This window comes from Bubalus kerabau, chromosome 11, assembly GCF_029407905.1.
Source record: "Bubalus kerabau isolate K-KA32 ecotype Philippines breed swamp buffalo chromosome 11, PCC_UOA_SB_1v2, whole genome shotgun sequence".
NCBI classification, from domain to species: Eukaryota; Metazoa; Chordata; class Mammalia; order Artiodactyla; family Bovidae; genus Bubalus; species Bubalus kerabau.
This window is the reverse complement of record NC_073634.1, coordinates 32,807,013-32,829,844: the sequence shown is the minus strand read 5'-3', so window position 1 is coordinate 32,829,844 and position 22,832 is coordinate 32,807,013. Positions and strand designations below refer to the sequence as shown.

The following is a 22,832-nucleotide window of genomic DNA, read 5'->3' as shown; positions in this document are numbered from 1 at the left end:
TACTCCAGCACTTGCTCTTCTCTCCCAACACAGGCAGCATCTCTGGTAGCAAATGATGTGCCTGTGAGTGCCTCTAGTACTTTTGGGGTTGACCCACACAGGGCTAAGGCTGGTGGAATGGGACCTCCCAGAGCCCTGGGCCTCACAGTCCAGATTCTGCAGAATGAAACCACCTCATTTCTCAAGACTTCTCCTAGGTCCCTGTGTGTATGTTTCTAGGCAATTTCCTGAGCCAAACAGAGCAATGCAAACAAGGCAAGTGCCTGGAATCTACTCTACAAATACTAAGTTAATGAATGGGAATGAAGGGTTGTGGGAAGAGAACCAGAAAGGGGCCTTTCTAGGTTCCTGGCACCCGTGTCACCTCCAACAGCCCCTGAAAAGTTTATTCCAGATTCCCTATGCTATAGACTGAATTACAGCCTCCCTAAAATTTATACCCTGAAGCCCTAACCCCCAACAGGACTATACTTGGAGAAAGGATCTTTAGGAGGTAATTAAATGAGGGTGGGGCCCTAATCTGATATAACTGATGGTTTTAAAAAAAAGAGGAAGAAGAGCTCTCTCCTCAGACACATACTATGGGAAGGCTATGCGAGGCTAAGCAAGAAGGCAGCTGTCTGTAAGCAAGGAAGAGAGCTCACGCCAGAAACAGAATTGGCTGGCACCTGGATCTGGGACTTGCAGCCTCCAGAACTGTAAGAAAATGCATTTCTGTCATTTGAGCTGCCCAGTCTGTGGTATACTGTAACGGCAGCCCCAGCTTTGGTCCAGATAAGTGGGGTGCTGCTGTAACAAGTACTAATATCTATGAGAGTTCATTTGACTATTTTCATTTTCAATGACTACTTTTGAAGTACTTTGAAATCTACATACAATTTTTAATTAAAATTTTAAATAAAACAAAAGTTAGATTATGTGATTGCTGTACTCAAATTTCTCCTAAGTACTGGCAGGGTTCAGAACAGGCTACCCCCAAATACAGCATGTTGGTACATGGAATATGTTAAGCTGAAGGAATCTGAGAAAAGGGCAGAAGCAGGACGTCCACTCTGACCTTCCCCCACCCTTCTCTCCTGAAGCAGCTCATAAGACCCTCATGCGAGTTGCCCTCCCTGTACCAGAGGAAAGAGCAGCTTATTGCTAAGACAGAGGATCACACAGGGACCCCTAATGAACAAGCTCCCATAAGATCGGGTATTTATTTATTTTTCATCGCTGTTTCCCACAGCTAGGTCAGAGCCTAGCAGTAACAGAACAGTGCAGTAAACATGCCTGAATGAACGGATGGCAGTGTGTAGCATGGTCACGCTAGCACACACAGCCAGTGGGGCTGGTGTGCTGGGAGACGTCTGCAGCCTCTGGGTCACATAATGCCCAGAACTGGTCCCCTCCATGCTGGTGTTGTGGCTGCGTTTGTGGCCCAGCCTCCCGGTTCCCTTCCAGGGAGTTCCCTGGGCTCTCCTGGGTTATCTTCTCATCTCAGGCAGGGTGCCCCAGGCCACAGATCTTGTTAAAGAAAATTCATTCTTAAAGTGAAAGGGGTCAGATTCTTGATTCTTTGCTTCCCAAGAGGCTCCTGCAATGAAGTTGTTATAATGATTATTGCGAACTATAGGCACTTGAAAACCAGAAAAGGCAGGGAGAAGCTTTCTCTGAACTCCCCTTATCTACATAAATATAGATCCTCCGGAAGGAACTCAATTGTCACAAATCCCCTCCCAAGGAATTTCATCAAGCATCATAGGAGAGGAAACTAGACGTTAACAACACACACAGACGAACTTCATCACAAACTATCATGTGGCGGTAGTGATTTAGTCTCTCAGTCATGCCCGTCTTTTTGTGACCCCATGGACTGTATCCGCCAGGCTTCTCCGTCCATGGGATTTCCCAGGCAGCCATTTCCTTCTCCAGGGCATCTTCCCGACCCAGGGATCAAACTCAGGTCTTCTGCATTGCAGGCAATTTTCTGCATTGCAGGTGGATTCTTTACCTACTGAGCCACCTGGAAAGCCCTCACAAACTATCATGCTGCTGCTGCTAAGTCACTTCAGTCATGTCCGACTCTGTGCGACCCCATAGACGGCAGCCCACCAGGCTCCGCCGTCCCTGGGATTCTCCAGGCAAGAACACTGGAGTGGGTTGCCATTTCCTTCTCCAATGCAAGAAAGTGAAAAGTGAAAGTGAAGTCGCTCAGTCGTGTCCGACCCTTAGCATGGACTGCAGCCTACCAGGCTCCTCCGTCCATGGGATTTTCTAGGCAAGAGTACTGGAGTGGGGTGCCATTGCCTTCTCCACAAACTATCATACCTACCATTTATTCTTCTGAGGGCCCATTCATTTTTTCTAAAATTGATTCTACCCTAATAAGTAGAGGTACAATGCCTCGTCCCTTTCCCTATTAAAAAGTGAAAGTGAAAGTTGCTCAGTCATTTCTGACTCTTTTCGACCCCATGGACTATATAGTCCATTGAATTCTCTAGGCCAGAATACTGGAGTGGGCAGACTTTCCCTTCTGCAGGGGGTCTTCCCAACCCAGGGAATGAACCCAGGTCTTCTGCATTGGAGGCAGTTCTTTACCAGCTGAGCCACAAGGGAAGCCCAAGAATACTGGAGTGGGTAGCCCATCCCTTCTCCAGCGGATCTTCCCAACCCAGGAATCAAGTCGGGGTCTCCTGCATTGCAGATTGATTCTTTACCGACTAAGCTATCAGGGAAGCCCCGATTTCCCTATTAAGATGGTATTTAATATTGAATTCAAAGCCACCTTGCGGGGCCTGGGTATCTCCATGTATTCATGAGGTATACATGTTCATACACTTCTGTTTGTTTCTCTCTGGTTAATCTGTCTTTTCTTTTAAGAGTCTCAACCAAGAACTCAGATGGGTAGAGGGAACATTTTTCTTTCTTCTCCAACAGTGACATCTTCAGGATCTTTCATGATCAAGCTGAGACTGGCACGGCGCCTGGCGTGGTAGGAATGGGGATGGGTGGCCCAGAGGAAGACGAGGGCACCCCCCAGTCATCCAGGAGCCCGCACTTCAGTGGGAAGGTGCTGTCTCCACACTGATAAAGGTCCTGGCCAGACCCAGGAGTCACAGGTCAGCCTCTTTTTAGGAGAAGATGAAGTTTGGTGGTGGGGCGGGGGTGGGGGGGGTTGAAAAGGCAAAGAACATCACATATAATGAACAACGCAGTAATGGTTACTACCCTAGCCTGAGTGCTTACTATATGTCAGAGACATTAAATGCTCGGTGTGAATTTTCTGTGTGATTTTCATAACAGTGCTATTTTTCAGGTAAGGAAATGAGGCTCCGAGAGGTTAACGCATTATTGCCCAAGGTCACAAAGTAAGAGAGAGGGACAGAGACTGGACACCCAAGCACCGTTAGTCCCTCTCACCAAAGGAGAAAACCTTGAGATGCCCGCTTTGCTCCTCTTCCTAAGAAAACAACCCTTTGGGGAGACTGAAGGTGTGAAGACTATTATGAGGAGTGTTGTAAATCAGTGCTAGGATTTTCCACATCTTCTCAGATTTAATTAGTCATAAAATTAGCTTCCCCACGAAGCCCAGGTTCCTCCTCTCACCCTCCACTGCATATACACCTACATTTCCCATGATGTTCTTCATATGAAGAACTTGGCTGGAATTTCTAGCAATGCAATGCCCTGAAGCACTGCAGATGGTTGGGGGGCCTTAGGACACCCCGACTGAGGGCCTGAAACACCTGCTCAAGGAGCTGCAGTCCAAGAGGCATTTCTTAGACTTGATGATGGGTCTCAAGCTGGGCCCTAGGCAAGAGTCAGTGTGAGAACGGGGGCTGAGGGTGTTACTGGGCTATGGACAATAGCACAAAAAGCCAGAACCAAAGCTTAAAAGTCTCTGAGATGAGGCAGTAAGGCTAACTAAAGCCCTAGTTTCTTCATTTTCAGCTGGAATTACATCATCTGTGTAACACTCTTGCTCATCTCATACAGCTTGGACAGGAGGCTAGGCTGACTTATGGGTAATCAAAATTTGATTTTTAGAAAAAAATCCAATTTGCCTTCTTGAGGCATCCTTGGTGGAGGAAAGGCACTGCGTTCATCGCAGCAACCTGCAGACCCAGGGCGGAGGGCAGTGCCTCGTCTCCCCTTCCTCCTTCCCTCTCAGCCTGCCTCCCTCTGTCTCCACAGTGAACAGAACCAGCACTCGGGCCCCTTGGCCAGGGTCCAAGGCTCCTCAAATGACCCTGACCAAAAAGCTCTCTCTTTTCCCAGTGCCATACCTGCACAGTGCCATGATGGAATCCACGTGAAAATAAGAATGCTTTTTTGTTTTGAACGTCTGGGTGTAGAAAATCCTCAGCAGCTGGCCTCGGGAGCCTAGGCGTCTCAGTAATCAAAGATGTTCTCTGGGCTCTGGGCCTGGGTGTTCCAATGGCGGGTCGTCCTGCATCTCAGATGATTGACATCAGGATGGCTTCTGGAAGGCAGAGGGCCCCTCCAGGCAGCTCTGCCACACACCCAGCCCAGCTGAGCTGCCAGGGGTCTCATGCTTGGGGCTTGGCTCCTTTGGCGCAGACTAAAAGGGTGAGTGTCTGGGAGGTGACTCAGAGAAGGATGGAGCTATTCTACGAGTGAGAGCCCGGGAGGCCAGGCCTGGGCGGATGCTGAGGGAGGAGATGGGCTTCCTGCCCTGGCCAGCTCACTCCGTCTGGTCTGAGAGTTGGTCTTTGGGGATGAAAGTAACATATTTAGAGAAACAGATGGTTGGGACCGAGGAAGGTTAGGACTCAGCTCTGCTTGCTTGGCTGGCTGTGTGGAGAGACGGAGTGGCATTTAATCACATCTAAGGGTACATAGAGGCTCAGCTTTCCAACGCTGAAACCAGGATTATTCCCTGTGAATAAGGGAAGAGGCTTTATTTCATTGCATTGTCTCATTTTTTAAAAATTAATTTTAAAAACTTTATATTTTGTATGCCTGATTAACAATGTGATAGTTCCAGGTGCATAGTGAAGGGACTCAGCCATACATATACATGTATCCATTCTCCCCCAAGTTCCCTTCTCATCCAGGCTGCCACATAACTTTGAGCAGAGTTCCCTGTGCTCTACAGTCGGACCTTGTCGGTTATCCATTTTAGATATAGCATTGTGTACGTGTCCATCCCAAAATGCTTCACTATCGGGGAAGAGGGTTTAAACCGCAACGTGATACATTTAAGTTAAACATGGGAGGGGACCCTGGGAGAAGGGGGTAACCTTTCTCCAGGGGCCATTAAACACAGTGTGGATTCTCTGGGCTTAAAAGCACCAGCCCTGGGGTGATCTGAGCCTTCTGCACTCACTCCCTCTGTAGTTTCACCCTCAAGCCAGGCTCACTATCCTGCCTTAGACTAGAGTTCTCACCGTTTTGGTCTCTGATTCCCTAAGCCCTATTCATCTGGAAGCTCTTAATAATTGTATGTATCCCTTCCTCCAAGAAGCTGTTTGACAGCAGATGCTGTTGGTTGCCTGTCAAATGGGTTTAGATTAAGTTCACTGAGAACATTACCACCAATAAAATAATGATAGTGTAGTGGAGTTAGTCATTCAGTCGCATCTGACTCTGTGACCCCGTGGACTGTAGCCTGCCAGGCTCCTCTGTCCATGGGATTCTCCAGGCAAGAATACTGGAGTATGCAATTTCCTCCAGAGGATCTTCCAAACCCCAGGTTTGAACCTGGGTCTCCTGCATTGCAGGCACATTCTTTACCATCTGCGCCACCAGGGAAAACAAAATAATGATGGCTGAAACCGATTAAAAGTATATCTTCTTTTTCTCATTTGAGACATCAGGAAGTGGCAGTCTAGGGCTGACAGAGCTCTCCACGGTGCCTGGGGCTCAGGGACTTCTAGCTCTGGCACCTATCATCTTGAAGGTGGAGCCTGCAATGGTTTTTATGTTCAAAGGAAAGGGCTAGAGGGAGAGGATGTTAAAGAGTGAAGAGGGACTTCCCTGGTGGTCCAGTGGCTAAGACTCTGAGTTTTCAATGCTGGGGAACTGGGTTTGATTCCTGGTCAGGGAACTAGACCCTACATGCCACAAATAAGACCTGGTGTGGCTGGCTAAGTAAGTTAATTAATAAGTATTAAACAGAAAAAGAAGAGGTGAATATGTGCCAGCTGCCCTTTAAAGAAGGTGTTGGGACCTACCTTCAACTCCTCTGCTCATATAGAATCGACCAAAACTTAATCACATGACCTCTACTAGCTGCAAGGGAAGCGGGAAGTACACTCTGGATAGCCATATGCCTGGCCAAAATCAGGGCTCTAGCCTCTTAGAAGAAGGGGAAGAGGAGTATTGGGAACAACAATTCTGACAGAGATCCAGTTTGTCTGGATGTGGTTCCCTCTCCCACAGGGTTCAGGAAGGATGCCCACTCTAGAGATTTCTAATATCCAGACTCAGACCCTTCTCATCATCTGTGCTACCACCACCCTGCTCCAAACCACCATCAGCTCTCTACTGATGAAACACATGAAAAGATGCTCAACATCATTAGTCATCTAGGGAAAAAAATTAAAATCACAATGAGATACTAATATATACCCACTCAAAAGGCTACAGTTAAAGACTGATAACACCAAGTGTTGACAAGTGAACTCTCATACATTGCTGGTGGGAATGCAAAATGCACAGATACTTTGGAAGCTGGAAACATCAAGCATGTACTTATCAACTCTGTTGCACTAACTTCTCCCCCAGCTTCTACCCCTTTGTCCACACTGTTCTTAAAACAGAATAATCCCTTTAGAATCAACATCTGATCACATTTCTCCTCTGTACCCAACCTTTCACTGGTGTCCCCTGAAGAAAGCTGCTGAGACCCCCAGGTGATCTGTCCCTCCTCACCTCTGTGACCTCCACTTCCTCAATACCACGCTTCCAGCCACACTGGAACTGCACAGAGAACTGTAATAGAGGTTCAGAGATGCTTCCCTGTACTGCTGCCCAGAGTGAGTCCTTTTAAAAAGGACCCTTCCCCTCTTACAACCCCTGGCCAAGAAAACACCTACTCTCTAACCTTGCTGTTTCTCAGAAATTCCAGGCCTGCCCATGTTCAGATCCTTTGACTGCTCCCTTCCCTTTCCCCAGATTGTCTTCTCCAGATGTTTTTCAGGGCTTGGTCCTTCCCCTCCTTTGGACCTTGACTCAAGCATCCCATTTAAAATTACAGTCTTTTCCTTACCCTGCTCCCTGCTTGATTCCCCATCCTCCTCCCTGATGCTCATAGCTTTCTAGTTGACTCTCTGGTTTACTTCTGTCTTCCCTCCAGGTTGGCAGGAATTTTCATCTGTCCACTCACGGCTATTTCCCTGGATTGCTTTGGAGCCCCAGACATTGGTTTTCCTTGCGTTTCTTCCTGTGTGTTAGTTCCCCATTCCTCCCCAGGGCTGTGAGCTCCTCAAGGGCAGGGACCTGGTCTTGGCTTTCTCTGGCAGCAAGATAGGCTTGAGGCATGCCGTGGGTACCCAGGAAGTGCTCAATTCAGTTCTTGTGGGAAGAGGCAGCATGGCTTGTGATAGATGGACAGCTGCCCTTCACTCCAAGCCTTGGATACGTTAGCTGAGAAAGTCTCTGAATACAGAACAGTGACATCAGTCATTTCAGAAAAGGTTATTAAATAAAAGAGAAATTGAAAAGTCAATTAGGATTGAGAGAATGCAGTCCTGTTACATCCATTTCTCCCTTAGCTGAAGCGGTTTTTGATTTGACTGGCCTCTCTCTCAGTTGGGGCAGAAGCTAATCAAAGGCTGCTTTTCTTTCTTTGAAAGCAGCAGTGTTAATAAGAACAGTGAGAGCCGGGCCTTTGGGCTCTGTGTTTATATAAAAGTGGCCTTCAGGATGCATGTGCAACAGTTATCTGAACCAGAGTCCTTTTCAGGAAGGACAAGCTCAAGATGACTGGTGAATGTGAATCCTGAGTCCCAGGAACCCTGCCCTGAAGCCCAAGGAAATTATCCTGATGCATCATCCTGATATACTGTGTTATTTCCTGCTTAAGGTTGTCTGCAAATGAGGCCTGAGCTTTCAAAATGGAAAGAAAAGTAGAGAGCGGGCTCTTTTTTGAAGGGGGTATTGGTACTGTTTTTAAAAGTTGTTAGGAACTTCCCTGGTGGTCCATTGGCTAAGACTCTGAGCTCCCAATGCAAGGGGCCCAGGTTTGATCCCTGCTCAGGAAACTGGATCTCACACGCCATAACAAAGATTAAAGATCCCAAGTACCACAACTAAGACCCAATACCCCCAAATAAATCAGCAAATGTTTTTTTAAAAGTTGTTAACTTGATGAAGGAGCACAGTGGGGTAGAAAGAAAAACAAAAAAATCCCATTTTCCAGTGCAGAATTTTGACACTTACAGGTTGTGTGACCCACATATGCCATGTGGTTTCTGTGAATCTCAATCTCCCCATCTCTAAATGGTGACATTGATTTCTGCCTGTCTTCCAGGACAACAGTGTCAATTAAATTAGATCATACATGGAAAAGTACACAGAGACAGTAGAGTCCTTTAGAAATGTTGGGTACAGTATTATTTAGCAAAGCCGTATCGCGTCACTCTGCCCTCCAGGAAGTTGGAAAAAGCAAGCATATCATAGTGTCAAAGGCAGAAACTGGACATTTGAGGAGATTAACTTAGTCAGTATATTTCAATAAGATAAGAATCCACCCAGATGTAAAGATCAGAATGTCTCAATGGTTGCCTTAGACTTTTACAGGGAGGAGTTACAAGTAAGGTGTTACAAGTTGTAACTGTGAGCTATTGCCGAGGTGACTTATACTTAGCTTGTGTTTACAACCAGGGGAAGATTCATTTAGCTGAACAGGTGATGCTTGTCAGTGTCTAGCTAGTTTCAGGGGGACAAACAGTTCTAATCTTCAGTTCAGTCACTCAGTCGTGTCCAACTCTTTGCGACCCCATGAATTGCAGCACGCCAGGCCTCCCTGTCCATCACCAACTCCCAGAGTTCACTCAGACTCACGTCCATCAAGTCAGCGATGCCATCCAGCCATCTCATCCTCTGTCGTCCCCTTCTCCTCCTGCCCCCAATCCCTCCCAGCATCAGAGTCTTTTCCAGTGAGTCAACTCTTCGCATGAGGTGGCCAAAGTACTGGAGTTTCAGCTTTAGCATCATTCCTTCCAAAGAAATCCCAGGGCTGATCTCCTTCAGAATGGACTGGTTGGATCTCCTTGCAGTCCAGGGCACTCTCAAGAGTCTTCTCCAACACCACAGTTCAAAAGCATCAATTCTTCGCCGCTCAGTCTTCTTCACAGTCCAACTCTCACATCCATACATGACCACAGGAAAAACCATAGCCTTGACTAGATGGACCTTTGTTGGCAAAGTAATGTCTCTGCTTTTGAATATGCTATCTAGGTTGGTCATAACTTTCCTTCCAAGGAGTAAGTGTCTTTCAATTTCATGGCTGCAGTCACCATCTGCAGCGATTTTGGAGCCCAGAAAAATAAAGTCTGACACTGTTTCCACTGTTTCTCCATCTATTTCCCATGAAGTGATGGGACCGGATGCCATGATCTTCGTTTTCTGAATGTTGAGCTTTAAGCCAACTTTTTTACTCTCCTCTTTTACTTTCATCAAGAGGCTTGTTAGTTCCTCTTCCCTTTCTGCCATAAGGGTGGTGTCATCTGCATATCTGAGGTTATTGATATTTCTCCCGGCAATCTTGATGCCAGCTTGTGTTTCTTCCAGTCCAGCGTTTCTCATGATGTACTCTGCATATAAGTTAAATAAGCAGGGTGACAATATACAGCCTTGACGTACTCCTTTTCCTATTTGGAACCAGTCTGTTGGTCCATGTCCAGTTCTAACTGTTGCTTCCTGACCTGAATACAAATTTCTCAAGAGGCAGATCAGGTGGTCTACTATTCCCATCTCTTTCAGAATTTTCCACAGTTTATTGTGGTCCACAGTCAAAAGCTTTGGCATAGTCAATAAAGCAGAAATAGATGTTTTTCTGGAACTCTCTTGCTTTTTCCGTGATCCAGGGGATGTTGGCAATTTGATCTCTGTCTTCCTCTGCCTTTTCTAAAACCAGCTTGAACATCAGGAAGTTCACGGTTCACGTATTGCTGAAGCCTGGCTTGGAGAATTTTGAGCATTACTTTACTAGTGTGTGAGATGAGTGCAATTGTGCAGTAGTTTGAGCATTCTTAGCTAATCATTTTGAGACACAGAGCTTGGAAGCTGGCGAGAGGCAAAAGAGAAAAGGTCTATGTGTGACTTTCGGGTTGTGTGCTTTGCTCAGTCGCTTCAGTCGTGTCTGACTCTTTGTGACCCCTTGGACTGTAGCCCACCAGACTCCTCTGTCCATGGGATTCTCCAGGCAAGAATACCAGAGTGGGTTTAAATGCCCTCCTTCAGGGGATCTTTCCAACCCAGGGATCGAACCCACATCTGCATTGGCCGGTGGATTCTTACCACTGAGCCACCAGGGAAGCCATGTGTGACCTTTACCTGGGCTTTAAGATAAGGGTAGAGTCCTTTGTAGGACACTCAAGGCCTTTTCCATCTGGTCATGCTCTGTATTTCTAGGCTCACCTCTACCCTCCTTTCTCCCAACATACAAACACATACCTCAGAGTCCCAACTGCAACAATGACCATTCCCTACATCACACGTATTTTCTATTCCTTTCTTTGCCTGGAATAATAACTTATTCTTTAAGACTCAGCTCAAGTGACTCTAGTGCTGAGAAGCCGCGCTGAGTTTGGGGGTCCTCCTATGTGCTCCCAGGCAACTTATATGTGCCCATTCGACTACACTGAAGGGTGTTTCTTAATCTATCGGTCTCTCCAGCCAGAGATGAGCTCCTAGAAGCTGGGTGTGGGTCTCACTGTAATTCCTGCAACCTCCAACAAGACTGATTTCCAGTAGGTATTCTTGATAGTAACAGAATGAAGGGACAATGTAGGTGATTAAATAGTTAATCCCACTAAGGGATTATAAGTAGAGAAAAAAGTATGGGAGACCCTCCCCGCCCCTTAAGTTAATGATCACTCAAGAAAGCACACTTCCTTAGCAACAAATTCATGGAACAGAAGCACGAGACATGCCTCAAAGCAACGGTGGAATGAGACCCACATCCTGCCCAGTGAGGTCAATAAGTTAACAATTCCTAGGACATGCTTCTCTGCGTGCACTCAAAATAAAAATATAAGGAAAATATGAAATTATACTGAAATCTGAGATTATTTATCATATTTTAGTATACATTACTGTCTTTTTATTCATCTCCATAGCATCATGACAGAGCCATATAGGATCAAAAGCTCCCCCACCCAACATGTAGGAGTTAACGATGAAAAACTCAAAGAATGAAGAAGAAAGTGATCTTCTCCCCCTTCACATTTTCCTTTGATTATAAAACTGGAGCCCACTAAGTTCTCAGGGTGGTACTCCCTTTCTTGTATCGCCCACAAGTGTCCTATACTAATACGTCACTTTGCCTCTCCCTGAATTCTTTCTGCACCAGAATCAAAGAACTTGAGCTTCGTTAAGTCCTGAGATGAGTTCTGCAATTTCAGATCAGGTGATCCGTTTTAATTTAAAAGACAGTGGGTTCCAGTCTCATCCCATGGGCTCAAGTCCCAACCAGAGGTGTGTCTGGGTTCGAGTCCCAGCCAAGGAGAAGTGCGGTTTCATTCTCAGTGGAAAAAGGCAAAGAAAGGAGGGAGAAGGATTGAAAGAGCCGACAAACCTGAAAAACCTTCTGCAACACTGATGACATCACGTGCCCCCACATGCACTGTCTCCTCATGTTTAAAACCCAAGAAGGCACCCCTAGCCTGGCCCTGAATGGTGCCAAAAGGTAGCCCGCAAGCCAGCCCCACCCTACCCTCCCCGCCTCACCCCCCCCAAACTGGCACCTTTGCCCAAATGGCTCTTTCTCAGCCCAGAACACAAAGTGCTTGCCCATCTCTTTGCCTTTGCTCCCCAGTTCCCCATCTCCAATATAAGCAGGTCCCACTCAACTGTAACCTCCAGGAGCAGCTGGTTTGTGCCCACCTTGATGTCAGTGTCAGCACTGAAGGAATCCTCAGTCTGGCATCCAGAAGTAACTGAAAAACAGGAGAAAGCTTTACTATAGTCATCCAATAAGATACCAGAGGAGGATTATATGATAGCATAGAGGACAGTTTGATGACTGTGTCCACCATGGCTCAGTCCTCCTCCTCACACTCTCAACCAGCCCACTTCCTGTCCTTTTCAATATAAATCAAACCCAGCCACTCTTAAAGTGTCCATTTCTTCTTTGCATCCATTTATACCACAAAAGCCCAGAGACCTAGGTGGGAGGTGGCACTAAGTCTGTCTTCCTTTAGATACCATTTCCCCACCCTCTGGGAGGTCTGCCCTCTGCCCTCTAGCACCCTCCCCAGGAGATGCTCCATCCTGGTAGCACTTTGGGACCCCCACATTCTATTCCAAGGGTTCCTGGTGACTCGCCTGGGGAATTAGGATGCTGATCCTGATTCTGGAGAGGATCCCCTCACTGTCATCTGGTAAGGACATCTTTTGCTGCTGAGCATCTGTCTGTCTTTCCTCACTAGACTGCATCACTTCCATGCAGGTTTGATGTTTCATTTACCCCAAGGTAAATGTTGGGGAAGAAGACATTTTCCTCTACCCTTGTAAGTTCTGACTGGTCTAAGAATGAACTTGATATGAGCTAGATTAACAGGAGAAAATCAAGCAAAATTTTAATAATGTGTATTCATGGGAGAAATTAAGGAAAACTGAGTAACTTGCTGAAACACTCACCTTAAATATCATCTTCACCTAAAGACAAGAGAGGATGTTTGGGGTAGTGGTTTGAAACCTCCAAGGAGAGGAAGGCAACCAAGGAAAAGCGAGTTATTGGTAAACAAATGTTTGCTGGGCCTGCAGAGACAATGGGACACAGAAAGGAATTCTAACAAACACACTTTGCTGCATTCTTCCCTGTCTACACACCTAGTTCACACCCTAGTCATCTATGGTGATAGTACCCTTTCTGCCCAGGTGAGTTCTTTAGGCAATTAGGGGGAATTGGCTAATTCTAGGCTAGGCATGCAGGTGCTTTGATTTTTTCACAGCTGATAGGAGCCACAACAATGCCCAAGAGTCACAAAGAGCCTCTTTCCCCAAGATCAGTATTTTCCACCAGTGGCACCAGTCATGGACGTTGCTCTCAGCATGGGCCCTAGGGACCCAGGGGCCCAGAGGGAATGGAAGGGCACCCAGGGAGTCTGGCCCCCACCCAAGGAGGGAGCTTAGTGAGGAGATTCTGCTGGAAGAGGGGGGATCTGAGCCTTCCAACCAGGAGGGGCCACTGACAGGGCTGCAAGATCCAGGCAACCAAGGGGAGATCACAAGTTGGTGGGGAATAGGGGGTCTATGAGGCTGGAGCCCAGATAGATGGTGGGCCCAAAAACCTTTTTAGAATAACCAAACAATTGTCTGTATTCAGTTCCTAAGACTGTCAACGATTTACCACAAACACGGCTTAAAAGAACAGAAAACTGTGTCACAGTTCTGAAAGTTGGAAGTACAAAAGCAAGGTGATGATTGGGCTGTGATCCCTCTGAAGTCTCTAGGGGAGGAAGGTTCTTCAAGGGCTCTCTGGACCACATCCCTAATGGTATATTGGTTGTGAACAATCAGCTGCAATGTCAGGCCAGATATGCAGAGGTTTTGATGCAAAGATCCCGGTAGCCCTGGTTCAGGTAAAGGTCCTACCCCCCAGTACCTCTCAAGAAGTAAGATATGCATACAGTAACCTAGACCCCAAGATTGTTGTGCAAATAGTCATAAACACTTGCCCTTCTGCTACCCGACATCTGACCCACCCTCCTTAGGACTGAGGATTCCCCTCTGTAACTCTTTTTGGAGCAGCTGGCTTCTCACTGGAGAAAGTGAAAAGGCCACCCACTTTTATCTCCATGGTGGTCGGGTGCAGGCTCTGCCCCAGCTCCACTCATCAGGCATCCAGGCCAGAAGGGGGCGCTCATCCTGGAGTGATTTGAAAGGGCAGCACAGAGGTTGTCCCAGCCATGGAGATGACAATTTGTGCTAAGAGGTCACCTCAGCCTCTGGTGGCCTGTGTCCAGCCTGGGTGAAATCTAGTGTTTGAGGCCATGGGGTCTCACAGCCTCTTTCCTGGCTCCCATCTGACTTCTGAGCTGCTGCTGCTGCTGCTGCTGCTGCTGCTGCTAAGTTGCTGCAGTCGTGTCTGACTCTGTGGGACCCCATAGATGGCAGCCCAGCAGGCTCCCCCGTCCCTGGGATTCTCCAGGCAAGAACACTGGAGTGGGTTGCCATTTCCTTCTCCAATGCATGAAAGTGAAAAGTGAAAGTGAAGTCGCTTAGTCATGTCCGACTCAGCGACCCCATGGACTGCAGCCTACCAGGCTCCTCCATCCATGGGATTTTCCAGGCAAGAGTACTGGAGTGGGGTGCCATCGCCTTCTCCGGACTTCTGAGCAGCATACTTCAAATTGAAGGCAATTCTGTGAGCTCCCACCCAGAATATTCACTAGATTCTTTTTCTGCTTAAATCCACTAAGAATCTGGCTGAATCACATATTAACTGAGAAAACATATGAGAAAGCACTTTGTAAAGAACCAGAAAAATGTTAGCTATCTGTATTTGAGGCCTTCTGGCAGAAAGTCCTCTCAGACACCTGTCTGTCACTTGGTCTTGGGATCTCCCACACAACCTTCCCTGCCTCTTGGGGTCTGCTGGGTCAGACCTCCCAGACCTGCTTGCCTGAAGCCCACATTGCCCCAGCAGACCAGGTAATTCCAAAAAGGAAGATGTTCCCTCAACCTTATCTTTCTTTTCAGAGAGTCAGTGCTGAACAAGACCCTTGAGAGTCCCTTGGAATGCAAGGAAAGCAAACCAGTCAATCCTAAAGGAAATCAACCCTGGATATTCATTGGAAGGACTGATGCTGAAGCTCTAATACTTTGGAAAAGACCTATTCATTGTAAAAGACCCTGATCCTGGAAAAGACAGAGGGCAGGAGGAGAAGGGGGAGACAGAGGATGAGATGGTTGGATGGCATCACTGACTCAATGGACGTGAGTTTGAGCAAACTTTGGGAGATAGTGACGGACAGGGAAGCCTGGTGTGCTGCAGACCTTGGGGTCACAAAGAGTCAGACACGACTTAGTGACTGAAAAACAACAAGGACGTAAGATTGGAAAGACACAGGAGCAGGAGGGGTGAAATGAAGTTCACGCTATTTCATAGCCACCATTATTAGCAATAAACAGGATGTGATTGCTGTCGGGACCTGGGTTACAGTGAGCTCTGGAGCACATCTACCCATCTCATCCTAAAATCTGGGAAAGAGGGAGTGACAGGGATTAAGGTACTCACTGACCCAGAGAGGGTGAGTGACTTGCCAAGGTCACACTGAGCAGAACTGGAGTTGGTACCAAGCCTGCAGTCTCCAGTCCAACCACCTCAGTCCAGGGACCTTGACACAGGTCGTGCCTGGTGGCAAAGCTTTAGCCGGTGGCCAAGCTTTAGTTCATGGTGCATTTCCACCTGCCGTCTTAACCAAGCCAGGTTCTCTGAGGCTGTGCCATTCAGTCCAGGGCCTTCGAGTCCAGAAGGTTTGTGATGGAGGGAGGGGACTTCAGCAACTCCCAGCACTTTAACCTAGAGACTTATTGCCACCCATGTAGGACATGATGCCCATGGAGAGTTCCTCCAAGCAGCTGTTTGTAGCAGCAGGAAACATAGGGAATGTTTCCCTGCAGTGTTTCCTCACGGTGGATACTTCTGCCATACTTCTCATAATTAAAGAATTACGAGCAGGCTCTGTTCATGACTGCTACTGAGAGATCCCCAGAATGTACTGCAAGGTTTTTTTGTAACAGCAAGTTACAAAAGCTCGTACAGTAGCTATCACTTAAGCAGTAAGTGGAAGAAGAAAATCTGACTATTTATGCGTCTCTGGAGAATACATGAGACTGAAACATCAGTGACTTCTGGAAAGGTGAGTGGTGGGGAGACGGTAGTGGGAGGGAGAATCTTCACAGACTATCCTTTTGTTCCTTTGGAAGCCGAAACTATGAGATTATATTATCTTTTCAAAAAAGGATAAGTGCGTGTGACAGTTTTTTGTTGTTGTTGCTTTTTTTTTTTTTTTTAAAGGACAAGAACAAAAAGGTGGGAATTTCAGATGATCAGGTTCCAGCTTCATTATCAGAGGGAGATGTTTAGGAAACTCAGGACAGGCTGGGGTGCCTCTCTGCTCTTTGCACAGACATGGCTGCTGCCCTGTGCCAAGCAGGATCACCAGGAAGACACCTTGTCAGAAAGCACCTCCCTGAGAGAAATCACCACAGGGGCTACGTCTTCTTTGGTTAAGCTGTTGCCTTGTCCCATGGCAACATTTTCAAAATACATATCACTTGACTGTGGGATCCAGGGGCATCCCCACACACTGTCCTAAGAGTCATTTGTTAAGCTTTTCACCTGGACAGGAAGAGCCCAGGTGACTTGCTAGTTTCTGCAGTGGGTTGAATTGCATCCCTCCCCGCCCTTTCAAAGATCTGTCCACCTGGGACCTCAGATCTTCTAAAATGATCTTATTTCAAAGAGGGTGGGACTTCCCTGGTGGTCTGGTGGGTAGGACTATTCACAGCCAGTGCAGGGGGCCCAAGTTCGATCCCTGGCTGGGGAACTAGAGCCCATATGCCATGACTAAGGCCCGGCAGAGCCAAGTAAAAAAAATTTTTTTTTAAAGAGGGTCTTTGCAATGTAATTTAGGTAAAAATAGAAAGATGTGATCATCCTGAATTAGGATGGGCCCTAAATCCAATTATGAGTGTCCTTGTAAGAAACAGAACAGAGGACACAGAGACAAAGGGGGAAAGCTGTGAGGATGGGGGCAGAGAGTGGTACATCTACAAACCAGGAAATATCAGGGCTTGGGGACCCCACTGGGACCTCTAGGTGGGCACAGAGCCAGTTCTCCCACAGAGGCCCTGGAAGGGACTCACCCTAAGCAGACCCAGATTCTGGACTTCTGACCCCTAGAACTGCCAGGAAGTAAATTTCTGTTATAAGCCCCCCAACTTGTGGTAATTTGTTATGGCATCCCTTGGAAATGCAAACAGCCTGAGAGCTTTGCTGATGAGAAGGGGGCTCGGGGCGCTGAGGGCGACCTCAAGGACTTGGCAAATTAAGGGTTGGCCCTACTGCTGTGTGACCCTGGAGGAGAAGAACAAGGTGGCCTGTTCGAAGACATACATCCAGGAGGCTGGGCCCCCTTCTGGTCTGGGGCACCTCATTTCCAGTTCCCTGGGGTGGAAGCATTCCCTGCAGTGGGTGTTCTCTAATGGGGAAGGTGTGCCTGCCTGTCGCTAGGAAACAGGGAGCCGGGCCTGTGGGCTCCAAGCCTGGAGCGCAGGCAGATGGTGACAAGATTAAATAGTGCCTTTCATTTCAACATAGGAAATGTTTTCAATTCTCCTCTCTTCATGTCTCTAAAAAAAGGCAAGTGGCGGAAACGTCCTGCTGGAAATTTATTAACAAAAGCCCAGGCAGCCCAAAAAAAGCAGACATTTTTTTTCCCCCACGTGTCTCCCCAACCAGCCTGCAGGCACTCTGAGAGTGAGGTTTCTGCCCTCCCACCATTACCTGCCAGGCACCATGCTGAACTTCATTCAATCCTCCCAGTAGCTGGAAGAGGTAGGTTCTATTGCTATCCCATTTCTCAGATGAGAAGATTGAGTCTATGCAATGACAGTAACCGGGGGTAAATCTGGATACTTAATACATGATATCTCTATTTTTCATTATATGCCCCTTCGTGATGATGTTTGTGAAAGTACTTGGAAATGACAATGCAAATCCAGAACCTCATTATTTCTAACACGATGAGTATAAGTAACCACAGGGCTGTGCATATGATAAACACAGCAAAGAGGAAAACAACTGTGTTTTCTCTGCAAATTTATCTGTGGGCAAGGAACTTAGTAGACCAGGAGAGATTAGACAGACACAGAGGTTAAGACACTGAAATTCAGGGTCTGCTGGCTGGGTCAGCATCTCCTCTGCTCTGGTCACTTTGGGTATTGCTTCAGGCTCCAAAAGACCCAGTCTCCCACATCACTCAGCCTTTTGCAGTAACTGGTAGTGGCTGCCAATGCTTCCCCGGCACAGTCTCCTGACTGCTGTGGGCTTGTACTGGAGTGAAGGAAAATGGGGAGACTGCAGGTTCCCTAGGACCATGGAGTCACATGCCCAGACTACAAATGGGTAACTGGGAGAAGAATGGGGCACAAAGAAAGGACAAGAAAGGTGTTGGGTTTTAGATCTATCGGGTTAGAAAGGAGAGAGTGATGGGTTGCTGGACAGGCATGGCCCCACATAGTCCCTATTCTTTTTCCAACTTTTACCTCCCTCTGACTGAAAATAAACACTGCTCCCCAGGTGAATCATTCCTACAGTATTAATCCCTTCAGTGTCTACAGCTTCTATCAAAGTAGTTTCATCCATCATATCACATGATGTAAATCTCAATGCTGGGGGGTGGGTGGAGCAGGTACTAACATGCCCCCCCACATTGTGCACAGGACAAATTGGGGTGCAGACCTCATCCTCCATTTCCCAGGCTTTCTGTAGTGTTGGTTCTTTCTTTGTAATAATACCTAAAACTCTGGGATGTTCCTGGTGGTCCAGTGGCTAAGACTTGGCACTCCCCAATGCAAGTCGAGTGGAAGTGCAGAGGGCCCAGGTTCAACCCCTGGTCAGGGAACTAGACCCCACTTGCCACAACTAAAGATCTCACATACCAGCTAAAGATTTCGCATGTAGCAACAAAGGCTTAAGATCCTGCATGCTGCAGCTACAACCCAGCACAGCCAAATAAATGTTTTTTAAAAACCCACTGCCTCCTTTCCTTCTCCTAATGCCAATATCTTAATTCTGGTTCTCACCAGGACACGGCTCATGTATCTGCCTTAGCCTTACCCCAGACCAAGCCACCCAACATGCTGCCCCTCGATGACGCTTCCTGAAGCTCTGCGTCAGCACAGCCAGGCGTCACGGCAGCCTACAGTGTTTCTTATTATCGACCTTCCGAAGCCGCTCTAACTTGATGTCACCCACTTATGTCATGCCTGCTAAGTCGCTTGATGTCACCTACCTTACCTTATTACCTCTACCTTACCAAACACAGTCTGCTCCAGCCAGACCACTGTCCTCTCTAACAATGATGTCCATTCCCTGCCTCAGTGCCTTTGCTCATGCTCTGCTCCCACTTGGCCTGCCTTCCCTCCACTCACGGAGGACTCTCCAGTGGCTAGTTATTCTTCAGGATACAGAGCAAATCAACCTCATTCATCAAATCAATCCTAATGATTCCAGAGATTGTTCCCTTTTCTGAATTCACACTTATATGCAGGGACCACGTGGTAGCCGGCCTCTACAGTGGCCCCCAGTGATCCTCACTTCCTGTGTAGTCTTCTCCCTCCATGAGTAGAGTTGAACTCTGTAGCCTATAGGATGTGGCAGAAACATCAGTGTGAAGTCCAAGGCTAGGTCATAAAAGACAGTGCGACTTCTGGTTTGTACTCTCCCGTCTGTGCATGCCTGCTAAGTCGCTTCAGTTGTGTCCTACTCTTTGAGATCCTCTGGACTGTAGTCCACCAGGCTCCTCTGTTCATGGGGTTCTCCAGGCAAGAATACTGGAGTGGGTTGCCATGCCCTTGTCCAGGGGATCTTCCAGACCCAGGGATCAAACCTGTATCTCACATTTCCTGCGAAAGGTAGATTCTTTACCGCTGGTGCCCCCTGGGAAATCCCTTAGATGGCCTGTTCTGGAGGAATTCAGCCGCCATGTCAAGGTCAGGACGATGCTCAAGCAGCCCTATGAAAAGGCTCGTGTGATGATGAGCTGAGGTTACTAGGCAACAACAAATACTAATGGCAGGCTTGTGAGCGAGCCATCTTAGAAGTGGATCTTCCTGTCCCAGTCAAGTCTTCAGGTAACCGAGGCCTTGATAACCAAGGCCTCGGCCAACGTGTTGACTAAAACTTCATGAGAGCCAGAACCACCTGATTACACTGTTGCAAAATACCTGACCCCCTGCAACAGCGTGAGATTATACATGTTTATTATTTTAAGCTGCTAAGTTTTGGAGTAATTCATTAATTATTCATTAGTCAATAACATATATAAATGTCTTGTTCGTGAAGTACCTTCTCAAATCTATCAAAGCGCAGGGACTATGATTTCTTCCTTTTCCTTGCATTTGCCATGACTCCTGCCACAAGGATGGACACTCTGGAACAAGCACAGCATGAAGATGTGCTCGCTCATTCATTCATTCATTCAACAAATATTTATTGAGTACCAATGTGCTAGGTACTGTGTGTGCCAAAAGTGACAAAACAGGTCAGCTTTCCGCCTGGAGGAGCTTATGATTTAGTTATTAAATAATCACAAGAAAATGAAATTTATAATTATTATGTACATACTATGAATACAAAGTAAAGGTGAAATGGACAGGGGACCGCATTTGTATTGAGGGTAGGGAGTAGCCAAGGAAGGCATCTCTGTGGAAGGAATATTTAAGAAGAAGCCTAAAGGATGACTAGTAATCATTCGGGCAACAGGACAGGAAGCGGGGAAAGGCATTCCAGGTGTGTGAGTGTCCTCAGGCCAACAAACTTTGGGGCAGGGGTGTCTGCCTGAAGCAAGGTTGGTGAGGAAGCCTGGGGCCAGTCATCAGGAGTTCTGTAAATCATGTTGAGATTTTATTTTAAATAAGCCCCTTGGGAAGTCACTGTATTGTACTTGGTTGTTCAGCCGTGTCCGACTCTTTGGGACCCCATGGACTGTCGCCCACCAGGCTCCTCTGTCCATGGGAATTCTCCAGGCAAGAAAACTGGAGTGGATTGTCTCGCCCTCCTCCAGGGGATCTTCCCAACCCAGGGATTGAACCCAGGTTTCCTGCATTGGAAGCAGATTCTTTACTGTTTGAGCCACCAGGGAAGCCCTGGGAAGTCACTTGAGAGGCTATAAGCAGGGGATCCCTGTCCCTGGTGGGAGTTAGGATAATGTTTTAGAGATGGTTTAGAATGGTGCTGTCACGACAATGGTCAGTGGCTCCTGCCATCACCCTGGAGGAAGATGATCACGGCTTTGGGCTAGGCTAGTGGCAGAGGGAATAAGAGAAGTGGGCAGTGCAAGAGATATTTTGAAAGTAGAATGGACAAGATTGCAGCAACATGGATGGGCCTAGAGAGTATCATACTGAGTGAAATAAGGCAGACAGAGAAGGAGAAATATCATATAACATCCCTAATATGTGGAATCTAAAAAGAAATGACACAAATGAACTTACTTACAAAACAGAGCGAGACCACAGACTTAGAAAACGAACTCACAGCTGCTGGGTGGAAAGAATAGTTAAGGACTTTGGGAAGGTCATGTACACATTCCTGTATTTAAAATGGATAACCAATAAAAACCTATTGTATAGAACATGGAACTCTGCTCAATGTTATGTGCCAGCCTGGATGGGAGGGGGGTTTGGGGGAGAATGGATACATATATATGTACGGCTGAGTCCCTTCCCTGTTCACCTGAAACTATCAAATCATTTTTAATCGGCTATCAGTTCAGTTCAGTCGCTCAGTCGTGTCCGACTCTTTGCAACCCCATGAATCGCAGCACGCCAGGCCTCCCTGTCCATCACCAACTCTCGGAGTTCACTCAAACTCATGTCCATTGAGTCGGTGATGCCATCCAGCCATCTCATCCTCTGCCATCCCCTTCTCCTCCTATACCCCAGTACAAAATGTTTTTGGTGTTTAAAATTTTTAAAAACTAGAATGGATAGGAACTGGAGGTGGATGGGATAAGGAGAAAGAGGCAGGTGTTGACTTACTTGTTGGTTGGCTAATAATGCAGAACCCCTCAACTGACAATCCTCAGAGTCTGCAGTGGCCTGAGCCCCTCCTACCTGGAATAAAATGGGACCCCCTTCCCTGGGCCATGATCCCACCTTCACTTCCCAGCAGCTGTTGCCAGGCCCAAGTAGCCCTGTTAGATGTGCCCAGAGGCTATGCCAGATCTGTGTGCCTCACAAGGCAGGTAACAACATCCATTTTTGTTCATTGCTGTATGGCCAGGCCCTAGCCCAGCATCTAGGGTGGAGTGGGTGCTTCATTAACATTAGATGGATGAATGTACACTGAATAAATGAGTGCATGTCGACCCTCACCCCCCACCTTTCTTTTGATCCAGCCCTGAAGAGCTTCTGCCAGTGCCTAAGCCCTGAGCCCTGCAGGCTGGCTTGGGGCAGGTGGGAGAATTCGGGAGCCAGAAAGGGCACAAGCCCCAGTCTGTTGGGCTTACCTGCTGCCCTTCCTGTCCTAGACATCTTCCCTGGGTCCTGGCTCTGGCCCAGTTCTCTGCCATGAACCTCACAGCGTCCTGCTTCCTATCCCGAGACCTCCTTCTCACTAGTTCAGCTCAGCTCTTCGCCAAACAGGAAGCATGCGCTCTCAAGCGCTGGTATATAGCTTACTGTGTATCAGAATCACCTGGGAGCTGGTTCTAAGTACAGCTTTCTGGGGCTCTGCCTAGATAACCTGATCCAGTAGGTCCTGAGGCCCAGGAAGATGCATTTTAAACAAGAGCTCCAAATGCTGCAGGTGGTTCCTAGATGACCTCGTGAGGAACTTGCTGTAGAGTGTTGGGGCCTGGGTGATGCCTGGATCAAACTGGGACAGCTAGGCAACCTCAGAAACACGGCAGCAGGTGGGC

General features: G+C 47.4%; 1 long non-coding RNA gene across 2 annotated transcripts; it reads right to left on the bottom strand.

The window, feature by feature from the left end:
• Nucleotides 1–1,351: 1,351 nt before the first annotated feature.
• On the bottom strand, nt 1,352–22,651 carry LOC129623037 (uncharacterized). 2 transcript variants are annotated; one of them, XR_008700264.1, is made up of 4 exons: nt 22,422–22,651; nt 12,061–12,113; nt 4,272–4,885; nt 1,352–1,579 (listed from the first exon to the last, which is right to left on the bottom strand). It is a non-coding gene; the product is annotated as an uncharacterized LOC129623037 (long non-coding RNA). The 2 variants fall into 2 exon arrangements; XR_008700263.1 differs by lacking the exon at nt 4,272–4,885 and having other exon boundaries at nt 22,422–22,580.
• Between the last annotated feature and the right edge of the window lie 181 nt (nt 22,652–22,832).